This window comes from Panthera onca, chromosome F1 (genome assembly GCF_046562875.1).
Source record: "Panthera onca isolate mPanOnc1 chromosome F1, mPanOnc1 haplotype 2, whole genome shotgun sequence".
Taxonomy (NCBI): Eukaryota; Metazoa; Chordata; class Mammalia; order Carnivora; family Felidae; genus Panthera; species Panthera onca.
The window spans coordinates 55,468,481-55,492,344 of record NC_138355.1 but is presented as its reverse complement, the minus strand read 5'-3'; the positions used below and the strand labels follow the sequence as shown (position 1 = coordinate 55,492,344).

Below are 23,864 nucleotides of genomic sequence, written 5' to 3'. Positions count from 1 at the left end.
GTTCCTCAGTCGGTTAATCATCTGACTTCGGCTCAGGTCATGATCTGGCAGTTCATGAGTCCGAGCCCAGCGTCATACTCTGTGATGACAGCTCAGAGCCTGGAGCCTGCTTTGGATTCTGTGTTTCCCTCTCTCTGCCCTTCCCCTGCTCACACTTTGTCTCTATCTCGAAAATAAACAAACATTTTTTTTTAAAGTCAACAAAATGGCAGAGAATATGGTGTTGATGGCCTCAGTGTATTTACTTTGAGCCACACTGCTTCAGACCAAGTTGTCCTTGCTTAGTACATACCTGTCATTCTGAGATTCCCTTCTACCATCACCCTAGAGGAGGATATTTTAATTTCTCTCCAGGGTTTATGCGACTGTTTCGGTTTACCTAGTATCTTACTATGTGTTGGTTTCCTTTCTCTTTCTTTTTGTGGAGCATATCTTAAAATAATTTTATGGGAAAGGGAGGTAAATATCTTGAGATCATGTATACCCTAAAAATGTCTCTATTCCTCTATACCATTTAATTGACAGTTTGGGCATACAGTTCTAGACTGAAAATCATTTTCTATCAATATTTTGGATGCAATTTTCAATTACCTTCAATTTTCAATTGCCTTTCAATTCACCAACCTTTGCTATTAAGAAATGTGAAGCCATTTTGATCCCTTTCCCTTTTCAATAACCATTTCCCTCTCTGGATGTTTGTACCACACTCAGTGCTACACCATTGCTCTGAGATATTGAAACAACATTCCTTAATGTGAGTTGCATTTCTTTAATTATTCTGGGATCTCAGTGGGATCTGTTAATCTTGCAACCTATGTCCTTAAGTTCAGGGAAATTTTCCTGAATTATGTCATTTACAATTTTGTTTTCCTTTTCTCTCTTGGTAGCACTTCTACTTTTTGGAAACTGAGTTTTCCTAACTGCTTTTCTAATTTCATTTGTTTCCCCTGTTTTTATCTCCATCTTTTCACTTTACACTCTGGGAGATTTTTTTCCCATTTTTTCTCTAACTTTTTATTCAATTTTCAATTTCTTTCCTCATGTTATTTTCCAGAGCTCTTCTTTTTCCCCCTGAATATGTCCTTTAATATGTCCACTTCTTTCTTGGATGAAATATCTTTATTTCTATGATGTTATTAATAACAAAGTTTTGAAGATTTTTTTCCTCCTCCATGGCATCGGTTTCCTTCCAAGATTCTTTATCTTTTCATTTCTTTTGGTTTCTGTAACTCATGTTAGCAGACTTTTCTCACAAGTTCAGTAATCTTTGCTTCTCTGTGCCGTTAAAGAGTGAAGGAGTAAAAGCTCAGTTGGCAACTTTGAGCCTATGGGTGCTGCTTGTAAATACAGATATCACTGAAGGTCATTTGTTGACATGGTGGGCCATTTTGTTGGAGAAGCGCTAAAATATGATGAAATATTTCTACATGAGCTTGTTAGATTCTCACAGAGAAGAATCTTCTGATCTTTTGCCTGCAGGGATGATGGCCAGCCAATGATTTTGGAGCCCAACAGCAGAAAAGACAAGTGGGACTGGGAGTGGAATAGAACATTCACCTTCCAGCATATGTTTATTTTCTTTGTTTTGGAATGGTATCCCCACCCTTAATCACGGGGGGCTGCCAAAGCCTATAAAACCTCAGTTGTAACCTCTCCAAAGAATGAAGCATCTGTGTCTGACAAGACATGGGCAAATGTCAGATAGGCACTGAAAAATATTCTGAGTCCAGTTTCTCTAAAAGCTTTCAATCAATTCTCAGTAGGTTAACTCTTCCTCACTGGTATCCTGTGGTACCTGATGCTCCCAGTTCCTGAGCCACCTGAAAACTGCATGTACATATTGAGTTGTTGCTTGGCTCTTCCCAATCCTTGCTGATTTAGAGTTTGGCTTTACAGTTTTGGTTTGCTTTGTTTTATTTTTCCTTTCAGGTTAGTTAGAACTTGCATATTTCTTCACAGTTTCTAAAAGTTTGTTGATGTTTATTCTTCTCTATTGCCTCCATCCTTGTGGGGTTGTGTCTAGTTACAAAAAATCTGTTTACTGTCACTTAAGTGGGGTTTATGGAGGGAACAGATCAGAAGCACGGTTAAATCTACCACCTGCATTCAGAAGCCCTTTCTTTGAAGTTTCTGAAGTCTGCTTTTCTAAAGCACAGAGTGCATTTCTGGTAAGACCCAGGTCTCCATCTGATGATCATAGACTCTGCAAGTTGCATGTTCATCACATCCCTGAGTCCCTGTCGTTTCCACTTCACATCCTCTGCATTTGCTTGTCATTGTATCCATGGTTACGGTTCCTCTTGTTACTTACTCAAACTTCAGAGAGATAAAATAAAAAGCAAGTCATAGCCTCTTTGTGTAACATATGCTGCCTTTCTGGACAAAGGCTTGCTTCAGGAGAGGAGACAGTGGTGATTAGGTGGGAGATATGAGGAAATGGAAGAGTATAATTGATGCTGAGAGGGTCAAGAACCTCCCACCTGTCCTTGTCCCCCTCCCCTCAACCAGCCAACAACAACTTTGCTGGTAAATGCTGGCTATTGGTTTTCTTTGGGAATTAGTCTTCAAAAATTGTTCTCACTCTCCAGAATTGAGCAGTATTGTATTTGAACAATTGTAAAAATATATGGTCCACTTGTATCCAAATTATAGTTGAGGTGAAACAGAAGCCCTTCCTTAATTATGAAGACATAGGAAATGTACAGAAAATTATTTCCTTGAGCCTTAAAAGAGGAAAGAAATCCCCAAACATTTTGTTTGTTTGTTTAAATGCTTATTTATTTATTTTGAGAGAGCGCTCATATGAGAGTGTGCACATGTGTGTGAGCCAAGGAGGGGCAGAGAGAGGGGGAGACAGAGAATCACAAACAGGCTCTGTGCCGTCAGCATAGAGCCAGACTTGGGGCTCTATCTGAACCATGAGATCATGACCTGAGCCAAAATCAAGAGTTGGACCCTTAACCAACTGAGCCATCTAGGTGCCCCACAATCCCAAAACATTATAAAAAAATTTCTAATAGCATTTCCCCTACTACAATACTCCTATAACCCACACCTTGGCACTGGTGTGGAGCATGGAGGTCCAGTGAAACTTGCATCCAAACTTGAGCTGTGCAGGTGCCTCCCTCTGCTGAGCCACAACATCAAGAACACATCATGGTCAACTCTCAATGGCCTCTTAATATCCTCTTTATCTTGTCCGTTTTTCCTAAACAGGATAAACAATATTGTACACTGGCTAAAAACTCTCCTTTATTTCTGTACCGTAAAACATAAGAGAATGAAGACTATAATCTCCACATGGTGGACATATCAATATTAACTGCAGTCTAACGTCATAGTAACTTTAGCTTTTAATTATCAGCTTTCTGAATCCATTCATCTGTGTCTAGTCGAAGTCAGCTGTTTTTGTTTGTTTGTTTGTCGTATGTCCCTAAAGTGTGGCTGTGCTCAGGGTGCCAAGTTCAACCCTCTCTCCACTCACCACACAGACTGTGAGCAACCTCCCCCACCCCCGCTTTCTGTCACCACCAAGGTAAATTCACACCTCTTGCCTTCTCCTACCACACAATCCCCCCTGGCCCAAGCTCCTTCACGTTCTGCAGATAAGGATACATCAGCATTCCAGAGCCCTTGGCCTAGTAGATCATAAGGACCTTTCTTAGCCAACAAAGAAGAAATTAGGCCCATGGCTGCAGCGGGAGAATTATTGGCATTGAAGTCAAGGTTTTAACTCTGTCCAGTAGAAGGAAGCATGACTAGTAAATGTCCTTGAGCAGGTCTCTTCCTACTCCTGAATCTCAGTTTCTCAGTCTATAAGTGGAAAATGAAAAAAAAAAAATGCAGCTCTTAACAACTCCTAGACCTCTTTGCAGAAGTTTTGAGATTTAGTAATAATATTTATAAAACATGAAGCTCTTAGTTTAGCAAACATAGATGGCCAATTAATATCTAATGTTAACATGTATACATGCTAATATAAACTGAGAATTAATTATGCTAAAATATTTTTAAAGTAAATAGCCTCCATATGTCTTCAATAAACCAAATAGTAAGTAATATTTTTATTTCATCTTCATAGGTTAAAGTGGCAGACAGTACATTTCAGTCTCTGTGACCAATGTGTCCAATTGCTTAGCTTGTGAAATATGAGTATGGTTTGAAAGTTACATGTGTCAAAGAACACATTCATTACTGCTAATGGAGTTCAAACTAAGTATCTTTTTAATGGTCAGGCTTGAAGCCTTTTCATTAGAAGATTTACTGTCTCATCAGTTGTAGAGTGAATAGCTCTGCATTGTTTTTGAATAACTAATAATGATAAACATCTTAGACAAAAATTTAGACAACCTAATGTGCCCAATAATGAGAAAAGATAATATTAGCATTTAACTTTAAAATGACCTTTTATTCTGTCACTAGCAGTTCATCACAGTTAAAATTCAATTCATTTCTTACTTGCTCATGGTAACTAAAATGTAACATAAAGAGCTACAAAATGGACAGCCACAGTGGGAGAGTAGGGAACAAAAAAATCAGGGGAACATGTAGGTGCCCTGGAAAATTATATTGACTATTTCTTTATGCTGTTTTTTAGGAAACAACATTGAAATGTTGACTAACCTTGAGAAAGAAAACCCTACATAGATTGAACGCTTAACTGTATCTGTTCATAAGGATAAAAAGCATAGTAAGACTCAGACCTTATCCATAAGGACTCACTATTTTTCTAGGCTTACTGAGAAATAATTGACATACATCACTGTGTAAGTTTAAGGTATACAACACAATTGCCTGCTTTACGTGTATTGTGAAATGATCACCACAATAGATTCAGCTAATATTCATCTTTTTATTTGATACAATACAAAGAAAAGAAAGAAAAAGATTTTCTCCTTGGGATCAGAATTCTTAGGATTTGTTCTCTTAACTTTTCTATATGTCATCCAACTGTGTTAGCTGTAGACATCATGTTGTACATTCCATCCTCAGTACTATCTTATAACTGGAAGTTTGTTACTTTTTGACCACCTTCCTTCAATTGTCCCTTCCTTACCCTCCACCTCTGATACCATAAGTATGATCTCTTTTCATATGAGTTTGGTTGGTTGGTCAGTTGGTCGGTTGGTTGGTGGTTGGTTAATCAGTGGTTGGTTAATTGATTGACTGATTGATGATTCTACATATAAGTGAGGTCATATAGTCTTTGTCTTTTTCCGTCTGACTTATTTCACTTAGCAGAACGCCTTCAGGGTCTATTCATGCTGTCATGAGTTGTAGGATTTCCTCAGTTTTCATTACTGAATTATGTATCTATATCTATAGATGTAGATAGATATAGATGATATAGATATATAGATAAAACATGTCTGCTTTATCCCTTCATCTATCTAACAATGGACAGATGGACAATTAGGTTTTTTCATTTCTTGGCTATAGAAAATAATGTCGCTATGACATGGGGTGCAGATATCTTTTTGAATTAATGTTTTTGTTAATTACTAGAAGCAGAATTGCTAGATTATATGGTAGTCTTTTTTTATTTTTTTTGTGAATCCTTCATCCTCTTTTCCATAGTGGCTATACCAATTTACAGTCCTACCAACAGCACACAAGAGTTCCTTTCCCGTTACATCTATGCCAGTATTTGTTAGCTTCTATCTTTTTGATGATGGCCAATCCAATAGGCACAAAGTGCTATCTCATCATGGTTTTATTTTGCATTTTCCTAATGGCTAGTATGTTGAGGAACTTTTCATGTAGCTATTGGCCTTTCATATATATTCTTTGGAGAAATGTTTCTTCAGGCCTTTTATGCATTTTTTAAATTGGGTTGTTTTTTGTCCTTGAGTTGCATGAGTTATTTATTTTGAATATAACCCTTTATCGGGGTTAATGATTTGCAATTTTTTTTCTCATTCTGTAGATTGTCTTTTAATTTTGTTGATGGTTTCTTTTGTTGTGCAGAATATTTTTAGTTTCCTTATTTTTTTATTTTATTGCTTGTATTGTAGGTGTCATGTCCAAAAAATATTACCAAGAACTATGTCAAGAAGGTTTATTCCTGTTTTCTTTTAGGAGTTTCATAGTTTTAGGCCTTACATTTAACATATAAGTTAAATGTAACTTTTCTCTAATCTCTTACTGTTCTGCAAATTTTGGTTTTTGTCTTTCAATTTTGACAACTTAATTACAACATGTCTCAGTCTGGTCCTATTTGGGTTCAACCTATTTGGGAGTTTTGGGACCTCCTGGATCTGAATATTCATTTCTCTTCTTAGGTTCAAGAAGTTTTTAGCTATTATTGTGTCAAATATACTTTCTGTCCCTTTCTCTTTTTCTTTTCCTCCTGGAATTCCCAAAATGCAAACATTGTTTCTTTTAATTGTGTCTCATAATCCCCATAGGCTTTCTTTATTTCTTTTTCATTCTCTTTCTCTGCTCTTCTGAGTTGGTTATTTCCCATAACCTCTCCTCCAGGTCACTGATTCTTCTTCTGCATGCTCACGTCTACTTTTAAAACTCTGTTGAGTTCTTCAGTTCAGTTATTATATTATTCAACTCTAAAGTTTCTGTTTATTTTGATGGTTTGTATTTCCTTGTTGAACTCATTCTTCATGCATTGTTTTCCTAATTTTGTTTAGTTGTCTGTTTGTGTTTTCTTGTGGTTCCCTAAACGTTTTTGAGAATTATTCTGAATTAATTTTCTGACAGTTTATAGATGTCCATTCCTTTTGGGTCAGTTTTTGCAGCTTTATTAGTTTCCTTTGGTGGTGTCATCTTTATCCAATTTTTCATGATCCTTGATTCCTCATGTTGGTATCTGCAAATCTGAATAATCAAGCTCCTCTTCCAGAATTTTATAGGTTTGCAGTGGCAGAGACAGTTCTTCATCTATCAGCTCAACTTGGGTTTCTGTTAATGTCTGCTGGTGATGTCCTTGGGCAGCTGGGGCTTGCTCCTATGGTCTATTTTTGGGCAAGGCAACAGTTTGAGGTCTGAGGATAGAGATGGTGGTCGTGCCACTGGCTGAAAACAGTTAGATAGGACCATTGGCTTGGTTCCCTATACAAGTGAGGCTTTAAGATGGGCTCCATGATTGCCTAGATTCTCTGGTCAGGTTTATTAGATGTTGGGACTGGGTACGATATTCAGTAGTAGATGAGAGCATGAATTAACTTTCCTGCCCTGGCAGGGCACCAAAACAAAACCAAGGGTCTATACATTTCACTGTGGACCCAGTCTAGACTGTGCATTAAATTCCTTGGTCAGGTGAGGCCACTGGTTTTGCTCTGCGGGTGAGGGAAGCCATGAGCTCTAGTCTCTGTTCAAGTGCCACTGTACATAGGGTTGTTGAATGATCTATGAAGCTTCCTGTGATCTCTGGTTAGGGTTTTTGGTTGGACAGGCTGGAGGCTGTATTAAGCAGTGAGCAGGGCTATGAATTAGGTTTCCTTCCCAAGTGCAGTCGAAGGAGCAGCTCTAAAGCAGGTTAAGCTTTTTGTTGTCTTAGTTCAAGTTGACCCATACTCCAAGTTTCCTGACAAAATAAGGCCTCTTGCTTTGCTCTGCAAACCATCAGCTCTGCTTATCCATCACTCAGCTTGAGAGCCGCTGAGCTACACAACTTCCAGGAATTGTCTCCAGCCCTACAGGTCAGATGGAGCTGGAAAATACTTTCCACAGCCGGTGGGGCTGTCTCAGATCCTTTGCCTAGGCTGGAAGGGGAAAGTCCTCTCTAGGCAATTCTCAATTTCCAAAATACACTTTCTGGTGGGAGGGGCAGGGACCTACCCTCAGTCTTGGCTATGAATTAATCTCCCTGCCTGTGCATAACATGGGAACACTCCATGCCTGGTAATCGCTTTGCTCTGGGACAGTTCTGCTCACTTGCCTCTCAGCTCAAGAACCACTGGGCCGCACAGCTCTAAGGAGTTTTTATTAACTCTTTTAGTCAGATGGTGCTACAAGGCACTCTTCACAGTGGGTGGGGATTTGACATACCACTTTGCCTGGAAAACTGGGTTCTGGAGCCAGTGAAACTTCTTCCTTGAGGGTCTGAATCAGCCAGATCTGCTCTCTGCAGAGTTCCCTGACAGAATGCACTCTCAACTTGGTTCTACAGATGAGCAAAATCTCTAATTGGGATTAATACTTAAGAACTGCAGATATAAATTTGGTCTCTTTAGGTCTGTGTGATGGTTGTTGCCAGCCCTTCCCCCATTCTCCTTCATAGTCGTATTCTCCATCAATGAGCCCAGCACATCCTCCTGAGGCCAGTTGTCCCCCTTGGGTTCTTAGTTTCCTCTTGGAGGAAACTAGAGCTCAGTGGAGACATTTCCCTGTTATGCTGTGTTGGCATGGGGGAAGGACAATGCGGTCAACGTTTAGCCAGTTCTCTCAACTTTCTATTATAGTCTGTCGTGGTCTCTGTGTTTCAGCCGCACTCTTTGTTGTAGGATTCTCTCAGTGGTGTCTTATTCCTGAATCATTGTCAGTTGTTCATCCTCTGAGGGGGAGTGCAGTCAGGAATAACCTATGTCCTCATATTGATAATGTCGCAAGAACTCACCTTGGTGAAACAGATGATTGCAAGGCAGGACACTATATGCAAAAATAGAGGCCAGTTCCAGGTGCTTGGGGGAATGAAAGAGGGAGCAGTCCAGGCAGAGTATTCAGGGAGGGTGTCGTAATGATTCTGGAAGACCAACATTAAGAAAGAAATTGAATAAACTTATCTGGTAGAAAGCTACGTCAAAAATGTAAGTGGCAGTGAAATACATGTTTTAAGAATTATCAATTTGGATTGCTTTGAAACCATTAAGCAAACAACACTGCAGAAAAGGCTTCAGGGATTATAATAGCATACACTTTTATTGATTTCCATTTGACTACTTCTTGCTAGAGGTAATGTCAAACAAAACTTTAGTTCCTGTTTGGATTCATTGTTCTATCTTTGGCTGCTTGATGCTGCAAAGCAGCTAATGACTGGGTACCTTTGAGAAAGCCACATTGACTATGAAAGCATTCCTCCCAAATGCTTTATTCGTAAAGCACTGCCTATTCTCCAGGCCTGCATTTCCTTCCTGTATCAAATAGTTACTTAGCCCTTCTTTGTTTCTCTCTCTTTTTTAAGTCTAGCCCTATTTTTCTCTTCCATGTCTTTATCTTTCTTTTCTGTATCTCTGTCTCTTGATGTCTGCTTACTATGTGTTTATTGCCTCCAAGAGAGACAGCATGGGCAAGGAACAGAAAGTCGTACTATGTCCTTCTGCTACCTCCAACCAGATCTCCAACTCCATTGTTGTAGCACTCTGGTGTTTCATTTGGGTTAAAGACACTAAAAGAACAATTAATACCACCCACATTGTTGAAGAGGGGGAGAAGCAGGAAGCACCTTACTTTTACCATTTAGATGAAGATATGATCTCCCTAGGATTCCCCCCACCACTCATGTATACAACTCTTCTTCCTCCCGGTACACTTTTCTTTTTCTCCCATTTAGAATCATTGTAAAATATGCCTTTAAAGAAAATCAAAAAAAGATGATAGCATTCTCACATATTGGTCCACGTTGGCGGGTCCCCTGGCATTAAAGAAAGTGTCAGCATCAATCTCTCCTTCTTGAAACATTGATTTTTTTAATCCCATATTCTTCTACCCACAGCTACTAATTGCAGCTGTCTGTCACTCTGGCGTGGCCGGGAGAAGAAAGGCCATTGTTTCAGTGAGTGAATTTGATGGTACGTGAAGAGATGCCACAGATGAACTCTGCATCCACCCAATGTTTCCAGAGATTGAATATCAGTGCTACCTGTTCAGCTCCACGCCAGCCAGCTTAGTAAGAGGGAGAGACACAAAGCACTCCCACACTCTTGTTCCACGTCTCTTTTTTTTTCTCTATTTGTCTTTGTCTCTGGGTGTTCTCTGTTTCTCTCTGTTATTTCCAACACTTTATTTAGTTTAGTTTATGTTTTATACTGAAGACATAAAATGTCTTTGAAGGATCACAACTATTGCATCAACAAAACTGCCTTGAAGCTATTTGTACATCTATTTTTCATTTACTGAAGGCAGGGGGTGCTGTATGCAAAGAAATTAGCTGGAGTAACTAGGCGACATTTCCAAAGACAAACACCTGCAGACATTTATAGTGCCACATTATAGAATTGCTTTAAAATGTATCATTTCTCTCAGGTGCTGCCAAATGCACTATGATGCATGTATTTACTGAGATACACAGACAGCAAATGTCACACACATATTCTTGTCATCGAAGAAGCAATGTGTTGTAACTAATAATGATTTCTCCAAATCACAGATTAACCGGTGTGCAATTAATTTGGCATATCCTAAGTGTAGCAAAGAATCCTTCACCTGAGTTCATCTACAGTACTAAAACATTTTTGCAGGTAATATTGCTGGAGTGCCCAGATAGCGTCCTTCTCAATGAAAACTCCAATCTTCCATCAACGAGTTAAGTGAGAGGTTAGAGGAAATAAGAACTAAACATCTCATTGTTTCTCTTTCCAAGTAACTGAACTATTTTGAATTTTTTCCTCAAATGGTTAAAATTTTGAAATATCTCACTGTATAGCTTGTAAATGGATAAAAGGAAAAATAAGGTGCAGCAAACATGATTCACATGAATTACAAGTACAAAAGGTAAAGTGTAGTACAGAGTATTACATAATTTCAAAAGTTCCCTAAAAGAGCTAGAACTACAAACTTTGAAAGGTCAGTGAATATTGAAGTGTTTTGACATGCCATAAGGATAAAAAGCGTCAAGGACAGGCAATTTGACTTGTTCAAAAAAGGTATTATTTCTCTAAAACATTCACTTTTGATATCTTCCCATATTACAGTTATCTGCAGACTAAATTGTACACGATAGGCACGTAAGACACTTCAAAAAGCTTCTCTGCAGCAAGCAAAACCCAACATGCAAAATGAATTATCCAAGATGAAGTACTCATTTTATATTCACGTCTTTTTAGGCATTCAGAAGAGGCACAGAGTAAATTTGAATGTTTGGTGGGACTCAGAAAGTCAGATCAGTGCGAGTGAATCTCGAGGACCGGTTTATAGGTACTGAGACTCAACAATCTAAATGTGATGCAGCATTTTTTTAAAAGCTTAAAATGTTGAGTAATGAGATAATTAAAATTATCTTATTATTTTATTAGTAATTGTTAGTTATGATCCAATAACTCATAATGACCCAATCAACATATGTGGAGTCAGTGATAAATAGTAATTTGTGTTTACTGAAACTCATTGTATTTGGAAGTTTCTCAGTTTGGAAAATTTGTAAAAACTACTATCACATTCAATACAAAACTGAGACTACTTTAATACCTAGTAGTAAATTAGTTGAATGGTTTATGTGTCAAGGGGCTAGATAGCCAGCAGCCTGCACTAGAGAGTAGAGCCACTGACTTACTGACTCAACATTCTAAACATTTTTTTTTTTTTAAAAAGTAATAATAATGATAGCACCGTGGTAAAGCAAGAGTAGAAAAAAATTAATACATTTCATTTGTAATGATGATAGCCCAGAGTGTAAGGAAAGGATGCCATGATTGCTACTGATTTCCATTCTTGGGAGCTTAGGAATAGTAGCCCTAATCAAGATAAATCAAGAAATATAACATATCATAACTTTAAAATATTTACCCATAAAGGGGCACCTGGGTGGCTCAGTCCATTAAGCATCTGACTTCAGTTCAGGTCACCCACCATTTGTGGGTTCAAGCCCTGCGTCGGGCTCTGTGCTGACAGCTGGGAGCCTAGAGCCTGCTTTGGATTCTGTGTGTCTCTCTCTCCCCCTCCCCCTCTCACACTCTTCTCCCTCTCTCAAAAAATAAATAAATATTAAAAAATAATTTTTATACAAAATATTTATCTATATGCTATAAGATACATTTACTTCTGGGTAAGAAATAATTACTTGTGCCTACTTCATGAAATACTGTGTTCATTCCTTGGCAGCAGTAAAAAGGAAATGGAGAGGGAAAGACACATTCCATATTCTCGATAGTGTTTATAGTCTGATGGATGAAACCAAGAATCAATCAAACAATACAATTGCGGGACAGGGAAAGAGAAAGGACAATTGTTGAATGTGAACTGATTAGAACAATTGTGATCTGCTTTAAAAAAACAGAGACTGAAATAAGAAATTTCTAGGTTCAAATATTGGCTCAGCTGCTCTCTAGTTCTGTGATCTTTGGGTTTGTTCTTAATCCCTCTGAGCTGGTTATCTCATCAATAAAACAGAGATAAAACTACCTTTCATTTTGTCATTATGAGGATTAACATCAACAAGAAAGTGTATGTAAAAGTACTTGACTCATGTTAAACACACAAAATTGGTACTGCTCTCAAAATCTGTGCTATTCTAACATCAGTGTTCTAGTAAACTGCTGAATCTGCTTCCTCACTCAGAAGCAACCAAGGAAACTCTGACTGGTCCCCTTTCCTCTTCAATCCCCCTCTGCCTTTTTATGCTGGTTTAAAGGCAGAAGTCCATCATAGGAATCGGGGTGGGGGGCGGGTATGGAGAAGCTTTAGTGGCCAGAGGAGGTGAAGAAAAACAAGATACTGCTTAAATCCTGGCTTATCAGGGATACTTCAGTTGGGGAAATATGACAAGAACCCAGTGGCCAGCATGGCATAAATGAGAAGCTCAGTTTAAAGAAACAGGATATAAGGATTAACAGTCAAACCAAATACCTTAATGTTGAATTTCCAGCTGAATTATGGCTCTTCAGCTTACTTCTCCCCAAATTTAATATGAGAAGCCAACATAAGACTGAGCCTGCAAGAGTGGGTAGGTAGTCCCAGTTGTGAGGAAAGAATGTCTATGGCAGCTGGGTACCAGAGAGACCCTGACTTGCATAGAAAGACATTCATACAAATTCATTCTTATACCCAGTATTTGTCCACCACTCACTGTTTTGAGTGGTGGGGATATAACATTAAAACAAAATAGATCTGCATTCATGAGACATATTGTAATGGAAGATCAGTCAAGAATCAAGGCAACAAATATGCTAGATGGTAACAAATGATAAACAACCAGGGGGCGCCTGGGTGGCTCAGTCGGTTGAGCGTCCGACTTCGGCTCAGGACATGATCTCGCAGTTGATGAGTTGGAGTCTGTGCTGACAGCTCAGAGCCTGGAGTCTGCTTCAGATTCTGTCTCCCTCTCTCTGCCCCTCCCCGCTCATACTCTGTCGCCCTCTCTCTCAGAAATAAATAAACCTTCAAAAAAAATTCAAATGACAAACAACAAAATCAGTAGGGAAAGGGAAACAGGATGCCAAAGGGTACAAAATCGTAAGTTGGCTGGGCAAGGGAGGTCCCAGTGATAGGTAACCTTTGAGTAAAAATACAAAGGAGTTGAGGACAAGCATTGTGAAGATACCTGGGGGGAAGAGAATTTTAAGCAGAGACAACAGCAAATGCAAAGCCCTGAAGTAGGAGCAAGCTTGTTTCCTGTTTGAGGAGGAACAAGGGCATCAGTGTGGATGGAGTGCAGCAGGTAAAAGAGACGTGGACAAGAGAGGAGTTTAGAGAGGTAGCAGCACAAGACCTCATTAAAGGCCACCTTGCTCTGGGTAAGGCAGGGAGAGGGGCATTGGCAGATTTATCCATCAGCTTCTGTCACAATAATTCAGTGTAACAGATCATTTCTAAACCTACTAGCTTAGCAAACAACCATCTGTTCTCACTCATGCCTATTTGGTTGTGTTGGTCAGCTGATCTAATCTGGTCTCAGATGAGCTTCCTCCCAAGATAAAGATTGGTCCAGATCTGCTCCAGGTTCTCTTATGCTCCTTGGACCCATGGGCTACCCAGGGCATGTTCTTTTCTAGCGATACTAGAGGTACATGGGAGCAAGTTTAAATGCACAAAGACAGTTCAAGTTTCTGCTTGTGTTCCCTCCACTAATATTTCACTGGTCAAAGCAAGTCACATGGCTGAGTCCAAAGTCAAGAGGCTGAAGGATGCATTCCACCTCTAGTGGAGGAAATATAAAGTCACAAGGCAAAGGGTATGAATACAAGGGCTCACTAGAATATTGTGGCCCATAGTTCAATCTATGACAGAGATCCGAGCAAAGGAATCCAATGGCTAACTTTTGTTTTAACAGGATCACTCTATCAGCTGTTGAAGGAGACTGAGGGAGGAAAGAACTCAGAGGAAGATCAATCCAAGAGTGACGATGGTGCCTCAGATCAGAGTGATTTGCAGTGCAGATGGCAAGGAAGGTCTGTATTCAGGTTACATTTTGAAATAATAGCATGACATTTGTCAAAGAAAAATTGCACTGGACAAATTAAACAGGCAAGTGTGACTTTATTCAAGGCTATTACAAGAGAGAGAGCTTGAACTCAATTCTGCTAAAAAAAAAAAAAAAAAAAAAAAAAAAAAAAGGAAGTGTAAGCACTGAGACAAGCTAGTGGAAATGTCCTAGAGAGGAAGTTGGTCAACTATGATTTGGTCATATGTGTTTTCTAATTGTTACTTATCACAGTTAGGCTCCCATCCTCCCACAGAGACTGGGGGATAAAACACTATCACCTTCTATGATTACATTGCAAAAGGATGGTTCCCCAATCTCTGAGAAAGTTACTCCTGGGTTGTAAAACTGGCCAAAACCTGGGAGAAAATTTATCTACGTTTCAAAGAGGTAGAGAAAGAATGTGCAATTACAAGTTTGCTGAGGAAAATGCTCTATAAAAAGAGAAGTAAGGGGCCTATGGTCAAGAAGAAACCTGTCTGAAGTTTAGTGCAGCGGAGGAGACTTTATGGCCATCTTGGTCATAGTTAAGTGCATGTACTCTAGCATGAGACTGTCTAGATTAAATTCTGGCTCCTCCAATTCCTAACTTGTGACCTTACCTTAACATCTTGTGCTTCAGTTTTTTCATCTGTAAAATGGGCATGAGAAAGTGTCAAACCCATGGGATTATGTGGGGATTAAAATAGTTAATATATGTGTGCAGCATTCAGAACAATTCCTAGCATGTAGTAAGCAATAGCTATTATTATTATTAATGTCAAACTAACAGATTCTCCTAAAGAGTCAGAGATCAGGTATGAGAAGAACAGAGGAGCCAAGAATAACTTGAAGGTGTGTTTTGTTTTGTTTTGTTTTTATCTGAATTACTGCAAAGATGGAGTTGCCACTTACTGAGATAGGGAAGGGTGTATGCACAGATTTTAGTATGTGGGAAGTAATAAATCCAACCAAAGGAAGGATTAAATTATGTAATGTCATTTGTAATGTCATTTCACTTTCTTCCTTACTTAAATATATATCATATACTGTATTTTAAGAGCTCTGAGTACAGGGGTGCCTGGATGACTCAGTTGGTTAAGCAACTGACTCTTGATTTTAGCTCAGGTCGTGATCTCAGAGTTGTGAGATCAAGCCCCATGTCAGGCTTCCCTTACAGCACGGAGCTTGCTTGGAATTCTCTCCCTCTCTCTCTGCCCCTCCCCTGCTTACGTTCTGTCTCTTTCTCTCTTTCTCAAAATAAATAAACAAACATTAAAAAAAGGTTCTGAGTAGGTTGTTAAGAGACTTTCATGTTATCTTTTTCCTTTATGCCCCCAATTAGACATTGGTATTTATAAGGAAAGATATATTAGACAAAGATATTAATTATTGTAAGCCCTAATTGAAAAGAACAAAATGCTATGGAAAACTATTCTTAAAAGTTTGGGTTGCTAGCCCTAACATGTATTTATTTGAGCCATTAAAGAATCACCCTTGGGGTGCCTGGGTGGCTCAATTGGTTAAATGTCTGACTTCTGTTCAGGTCATGATCTTGAGGTTCATGAATCTAGCCCTGCGTTGGGCTCTGTGCTGACAGGTCAGAGCCTGGAGCCTGCTTCAGATTCTGTGTCTCCCTCTCTCTGCCCCTCCCCTGCTTGCACTCTGTCTCTCTCTCTCTCTCTCTCTCAAGAATAAATTTAAAGGGGCGCCTGGGTGACTCAGTCGGTTAAGCGTCCGACTTCGGCTCAGGTCATGATCTCGCGGTCCGTGGGTTCAAGCCCTGCGTCGGCTTTGTGCTGGCAGCTCAGAGCCTGGAGCCTGTTTCAGATTCTGTGTCCCCCTCTGTCTCAGACCCTCCCCCATTCATGCTCTGTCTCTCTGTCTCAAAAGTAAATAAAAGGTTAAAAAAATTTAAAAAAAGAATACATTTAAAAAACATTAAAAAAATTAAAGAAGCACCCCCCTTCGTTCAGAAAGCCAAGTATTGCCTTGAATAAATGTTCTACCTGCAAAAGCTGTGCCTTGTTTATCACAGCGTCACCATATTCCAGTGCAGTCCCAGCCACACAAATGTGCTCAATAAATATTTATGGAATAAGTGAAACCATAGGCTGACACTTTATGTTTAGTGTAGTTGTGTCCACATAAATATTGCTTTGTAATCCTGTGAAATATTTGACTTGCTGCATGTGCAATTCTGTTAGCCTGCAATTTGCCAAATGATAGATCAATATATTAAAATTCTCAACTTGAGGTTTGCATTAGCATTTTTAGATAAAGAACATGGCCAGCAGGCTAAATTCCATCCAAACTCTTGATAGTATTACAACATAATAATTGTACTATTAATGGACGCATTAAAAACAAGTAGAAAAAAACAATCCAGATTTTACTTCATATAGATAGACAAGTTTACATAATGTGGCGGCCTGGTTTTTCTTTTAGTAAAGGATTAAGTAATATGTTACTGTGTAAGACTTTCCTAGTCCTAAGGCTAATGGTTATCAGGTTTATCTTTTGTTTCCCTCCCATTCTCCCTCCTTCGTCCTTTCCTCTCTCTCTCCCTCTATTCCTTCTTTCTTTCATTCTTTTCTTCCTTCTTTCCTTAATTTCATTATCATTTTTTCAAGAGAGAAATTCTGATCTCTAAAATGAGAAGCAGATGTACAGAGTTGGGAACAGAGAAATGTTTTTAAGGTAATAAAGTCAGAGTCGTATTTTGAATATTATTTGCTTATTTTATTGTCATCCTGATTAATAAATTCTTGGAAGACACATAGTTAAAACATTTCCTCAAAGAAAGAAAAGGATATCCATAAGAATTTGTTGCAAATGTGTTATTATCTCAAGTATTGAGTAATTGCCCTATGGTGGGATTTTTTAATCATTTGAGACTTCATTAGGCCAATAGTGATTCCATACTCTATTTAAGAGAAGAAATAATTTGGAGAAAACCAAGAACAAATACAAACAAAATAAATTACTTAACACAATTACAATAATTCTTTTTAGCATTTTTCTTGCTTAGTAAATGATAAAGTATTACTTTTAAAGTCTGTTAAAATAAATATGCACTATATTTCATGATTAAGAGAAGAGAGACATTTTTAAAGAAACAAATATCAGATTTAATGATTCCCTTATAATATTAGTAAAACTTCCATTGTGTTTGTTTCTCAAAAATTTCTGCATGAACTGAAGTTTTGTGTCCTAAGTTTTATTTTTGATGCCCATATCAGGGCTGTTTCACATTTACATCTGACTATTCTTTTATGGTAATATATGTTCAGTGTTAAGTCATACACTCCTTCAGCCTCCTTGTTCAGTGGTTAATGATTTGTAAACAAACATTTAAAAGCTAATTAAGAAAACCTATATTCTTGTGAAAAAAATTATTCCCTAGTTTGATCCAATTTTTGTAAATTGAATCTGGACTGGGTCCTTGGATAGAAAATATGTTATTCTACAAGCATTTGCACAGTCTTCCAAAGATCTATGAGGGAAGCTTCTTGAAATATCTTCTGTTTGAGTTGTGTGAGCTTGATTAGCAAGATATATTCCAGGTCATAATCTCTGATACCATTCTGCTTATTTAAGTTTGTGTTTAAGGCATAAATCTAAGTTGAAGTCTGATATTGGTGGGATAAGAAAAAAACATTAGAAATGATTATATATATATTTAATGTATTATTAAAAAAATTACTGAACTTTTTTACATATTGAACAAGTTGTTAATAAAATAACATTTGTGATGAGCAAGAAAGGAATATTTTGTAATTCTTTAACTTTATGAAAAATATATTTGAAAACATATAAGACATGCCCACATTTATTTTTATTCTGTTTCCTATTATGTTCCATTGATTGCTTGTCTACCCAGAGACTATGCTTTATGAGGGTAGAATCTCTTTGACATCTGATTGCAACCCAGGAATGGGTTAAAATATTCAAAAATCTGATTTTTATTATTTTCATAGATGCAATTGAACGTTTAAATTATTATTCATTGTTTCTTATTTCCTTATTATTTATTGCATATTCTCTGCTATTCAAGCAATTACAGGATTTACATTAGACTTCACTATATTCTCCAATACACTGGTCAATCAGGCGAATTGTTTGAGAATTCTCATGAGTTACCAAGATTGTTGCAATGGTATCATATACCACCCATGAGTCAATAAACTGTCATATTATTGTAAACACTCTACTCCCACTACTCTGCTAATTTATTTCTGTGAGGATATTTTGTGGGAGTTGAGTGATATCAATAGCCTTTATTTTATTTTATTTTATTTTATTTTATTTTATTTTATTTTATTTTTTTAAGTTATATTCAGTTGACTTAAAAAGTTACAGATTATCTAAGATTTTTAAAAGTCAGATTTGAAAAATGGGAAATTACCCACTTGTGCATATAACTATATCTAGATGTTTAGCTAATGAATATATTCAGATATTTTTCAGAGTAAAGAGTTCTGTGAATTCTGAATTCTTGTGAATTCTGTGTTAGATATGTTTTAGATTTGATGTTAGATGTGTTTTAGAGAACAAAGTAAGACTAAGATACCTTGCTACACAAATTCGGTTGTTTACATCTAGTATACTATGTTAAGACAGAAGTCATGCATTGACTTCCATGTCTTTAGACACCAGAGAGAGTTTAACTATCATTATGCTCTCATTAAAACATAGACTAGTTTTACAGAGAAAAATTGTTTTTCTTAAGAGGAAGATAAAACGAAAGTTTAATGCCTACATTGGTTGTTAGCCCAGTGGAAGTATATACAAATAATCAAATCTTACCGATGTAATTCGTATATTTCTGTAGCATTGGTTCTGAAGAATACAGTGGATTACATTAAAATGTAGAAGTGTGTTACACTTCCATCAGTTTTCTCTTTAAGTTCAACCCATTTCTTCTTTAATCTATTGATGAGGAGTTGGGCTTATAATTATTTGCATACTTTTTATATAACTCTTCAAATTTGCAAATATTGTAAATATAAACACTTCTCAATATTATTTGATTAATATATAAAAATCTGAAAATGGATGCTTATTAATCACAAGATTACAGAGTAGGGAAATGGATACACCAATAGAGCCAGAGTATTTTTAAAACTTCAAAAGTTATTTTTGTTTTAAATTACTGATTCTGACTTGATTTATGGAAACCAATTGAAATGGAGACGTGTGGCTAGGTAATGTGCCGTATGATAGGTCGTATAAATCTCATATTCTTCATAATCATTTTTGTAGCTCAAATCCTTTGACCATTATGTTGGCTTACTATTTTGTCTTTTATAGACTGTTCTTTTAATGAAATATTCAATTTAAAATGGAATATGACACACCTGGGTGGCTCAGTCGGTTGATCATCCAATCGGCTCAGGTCATGATCTCACGGTTCTTGAGTTTGAGCCCTTTGTGGGTCTCCATGCTGACAGCTCAGAGCCCGAAGCCTGCTTCAGAGTCTGTGTCAGCCTCTCTCTCTGCCCCTTAGCCACTCGCACTCTGTCTCTGTCTCTCTCTCAAAAATAAACATTAAAAAAATAAAAAATAAAATGGAATATAAACATAAGCATTACTGCTTTCAGAAGTATGTATAAGAGACCTTCCATTTCAATGGTAGTTTAACACATGACACATGTTATCACCACAACACTTATGCTTCTTCACATATAACTAAGATTTCAGAGGAGGAAAATATAAATAAAATGGTATTATGTATGTGGTCAAACTACTTCAAAAAATACACAGGAAAATATATTTTTAAAACATTTCACTTTTTTAAGTAAACAGAAGGGTTACCTTTACTCTCATTACACACGAGATATTTACAAAAGCAATTGCTTTTTTTAAATTACGTTTTGTTTAAATCTCATTTTAGAGGAAAGAAAATTTAAGGGATGATTCTGAAGAGAAAGTTATTTCCAATTATGTTTCTAAAAGTGTAATGAAAAGAAGGTAATCATTTAAAACATCGGGATAAACAAACTACCAGCAGCCTACTGATGACTGGAACCCTTACAACTAGCATTGTTAATTAGCACATATTTTGTATGTTATATCTATTATATATTCTTACAATGATACCTAACTTTTTCTTAATTTTTTTCAGTATTTCTAGGCTGTGCGGTTCCTCTGTCAATTTTTCCAAATTGTCTCAAATATCCAAAAAATTTTCAATATATTTACTTATTTTTAAAATCTGTGTGTAACTACACTCATGCTGTTTCAACCTGTATTGTTCAAGAGTCAACTGTTTATACATCTATGTCTGCAAAAATGTCCCATGAAATATATTTTGAAATCAGACATGGAATTGGGAATCAACTTAAAAACCAGACTGAGAAAGATACAGAGAGAAACATTATAATTTTATCAAACTCCTTTTAGGACCCATTCTTATAAAGAAAGTTTGTTTTTGGCAGATTCACTCTTAGAAATATCCAACAATTACTATGATATAAATGAGAATATAAATAGATATGATCATATCACATGCATTATTTTCTAATTTTAGGTTTCATTTTCCATTGTTGAATTTTTTTATGGTTTACTCGAGGTTAATTTGAACATGGAAAACAATATAACATTATTTGTTCTGGGGATCAATACTTTTTGAGTAAAATAACAGTTTAGGATGTAGGTAATTTCCTTGGTGTGGTGGCATAGGTAATAGCCACCAGGAAGATAATGCAGATTTCTGTGACAAAGAAATAAATGACTAGAAGTCCCGGGACTCCATTCTTGAAAATCCTTACCCTCAAATCTCCAATTGCTTTGCAATTATAGGATAAATAGTTATAAGAATCCTTACTACCTAATTTTAAGGAACAAAATGAACGAAGTAATAAGAAGTGTCAAAAACTCTATTGCAAAAGATGTATTTCCTTGAAATTAGTGTTTCTGCAGGAGTCAATACTAAAGGTAAGACTCAGACATTTCTACTATTGCTCTTGAAATGCTACCTGTTTTTCTTCAATTGCTTCCAATTGTTAGCATTTCTCTCTCATCAATGTGCTGTCTGACCACACTTAAAAGGCTAAGGTGACAACTACATTGTATTCCTGTTGATCATGCTTCTATTGATTAGATGGTTTGGGAAGAATGTTGAACTACAGGAAGTTTCTGCACTGTCAATCCTTAATTTGATTTACACAGTAACCATTTTAAGGACTAGAGTCGTTTTTCATTTTCTCCAGTTTCCAAAAGCTAAACTGTCCTTGATCAAGAAACATAATGCTCAGTCAGTTGGAATTTTTCTCTAGTACAAGATTTCGCTTATTTTATTTACTATTATAATTTTAAGAAGTAGTATCAGCCTGAATATTTAAATGTGGAATTTACTAGCAAATAGAAATTAATTAATTTGAAGATAATTTTAGGCTCGGAAGACCCAGTTGGGCCGTCAGTGAAATAAGTTAAATCCTACTCAGAATTTATGTAAACACAGAACAAATATAAAAACTAACTCCATGCAATGGTGTGGTACTGTTTAAAAGGCACCCTTCTTTACTTCCTAGGACTCGAGAGTGATGTTCTGCTGAGACGGCACTGGGCCCCAAAGACACTATATGAGAACAAGAAAACTGGCAAGACTCTGCTCTTGACTTCAGAGAACTTTTGCTAGACATCAACCATACAGAAGTGTCTTGTCTATTGAAAATGTTGGAGTAGCAGTATCAGGATGACCTTTTGTTACTTTTTGCCATCCGTCAATTATATTAGTTTTATGCTCTTTCATTTCATAAAAGAATTTCACACTAAAGCAGATAGAACAAATGGCAATTGTCATTGACTTTCAGTCCCCATTTACTAATTTCCCCAGAAAATCTGGCTTATGATTTTATCAGAAAGAAAATGATCATCCGTCATTGACTTTATAAAACTAGTCATATTAAAATTCAAAATTTGTTAAATTTAGTTATTATTAACATGTAATGTAAAATAACATGTAATGTAAAATATTGTATTGTTACTTTTTTTTTACTTGTGAGCAAACCTGTGTGTGTGTGTGTGTGTGTGTGTGTGTGGCAGTCAGCAACTGAGAAAGGTTTCTTTAATTCTTTGCAAGAGAATTTAAGTACAATGGAAATAGCGTATTAACTTCTTTGAAACAGAGTGTGGTAGGCAAAATAACAGTTCTCTAAACAACCACACTTGAGAATAATATATTTCCTTTCTTGGCAAAAGGGACTTTGCTGATGTAAGAGTGAGGACCTTTTAGGTAGGAAGGTGATCCTGGATTCTCGATGTAGGTCCAAACTACTCATGTAGTCCCTTAAAAGCAGAGCACCTTTCCCAACTTTGATCAAAAAGAGGATGTGGAAATGGCAGATGATTCAGAGAGCTGCCATGGGGCCAGTTCTGAAGATAGAAACAGGCTGCACACCAAGGAACGTGGAAAGGTGTTGGAAAAGGTGGGGAAAGAGATTCTCATTTAGAGCCTCCAGAGGGTGACCAGCTCAGGTGGACATCTTGATTTTAGCTTTGTGAGACCTGTGTCAGACTTCCAACCTTCCAAAGTCCTACATATATTTGTATAATATATTTGTGTTGTTTAGTTCACCAAAATTGTGGTAATTCCTTATGATAGCTGTAGACAATTAATACAAGAGTACTGGTTTTCAAAACTTACTGCCTCTCTGTTCCACTGCTGATTCTCTTGTGTATCAAAAGAGCTGTGTTTAATCAAGTTATATGGGACACCTGAGTGGGTCAGTTGGTGAAGTGTCCAACTCTTGGTTTCGGCTCAGATCATGATCTCACAGTTTGTGAGTTCAAGCCCCGCGTTGGGCTCTGTGCAGGCAATGTGGAGCCTGCTTGGGATCCTCTCTCTCTCCCTCTCTCTCTGTCTGTACTCCTCTCTCTCTCTCAATAAATGAATAAATAAAAACAAAAAAATTAAGTTATATAGTGCTATATCTATCCATGTCATGGAAAAGTTATGAGTTTCTAAATAAAAAACTACCTGTCTATGTTTCATCAATCCTTCAAAACTTAGATTAAAAACACCTTTTCCCTTTTTGGTAGTAGTTATGTTCTCTTTAAAAACACCCTTGTTTTAGGGATACAGGAGTACTGATGCATAGGGGCACTTGTACCCCAATGTTTATAGCAGCACTCTCAACAATAGCCAAATTATGGAAAGAGCCTAAATGTCCATCAACTGATGAATGGATAAAGAAATTGTAGTTCATATACACAATGGAATACTATGTGGCAATGAGAAAGAATGAAATATGGCCCTTTGTAGCAACGTGGATGGAACTGGAGAGAGTGATACTAAGTGAAATAAGCCATGCAGAGAAGGACATATGGTTTCACTCTTATGTGGATCCTGAGAAACTTAACAGAAACCCATGGGGGAGGGGAAGGAAAAAAAAAAAAGAGGTTAGAGTGGGAGAGAGCCAAAGCATAAGAGACTCTTAAAAACTGAGAACAAACTGAGGGTTGATGGGGGTGGGAGGGAGGGGAGGGTGGGTTATGGGTATTGAGGAGAGCACCTTTTGGGATGAGCACTGGGTGTTGTATGGAAACAATTTGACAATAAACTTCATATATT

The 23,864-nt window shown here is 37.2% G+C and overlaps 1 long non-coding RNA gene across 1 annotated transcript; it reads left to right on the top strand.

The window, feature by feature from the left end:
- The first annotated feature begins 9,665 nt into the window (after positions 1-9,665).
- On the top strand, positions 9,666-22,110 carry LOC132685761 (uncharacterized). Its single transcript, XR_009613309.1, has 3 exons — positions 9,666-9,743; positions 14,159-14,276; positions 21,823-22,110. It is a non-coding gene; the product is annotated as an uncharacterized LOC132685761 (long non-coding RNA).
- The last annotated feature ends 1,754 nt before the right edge of the window (positions 22,111-23,864 follow it).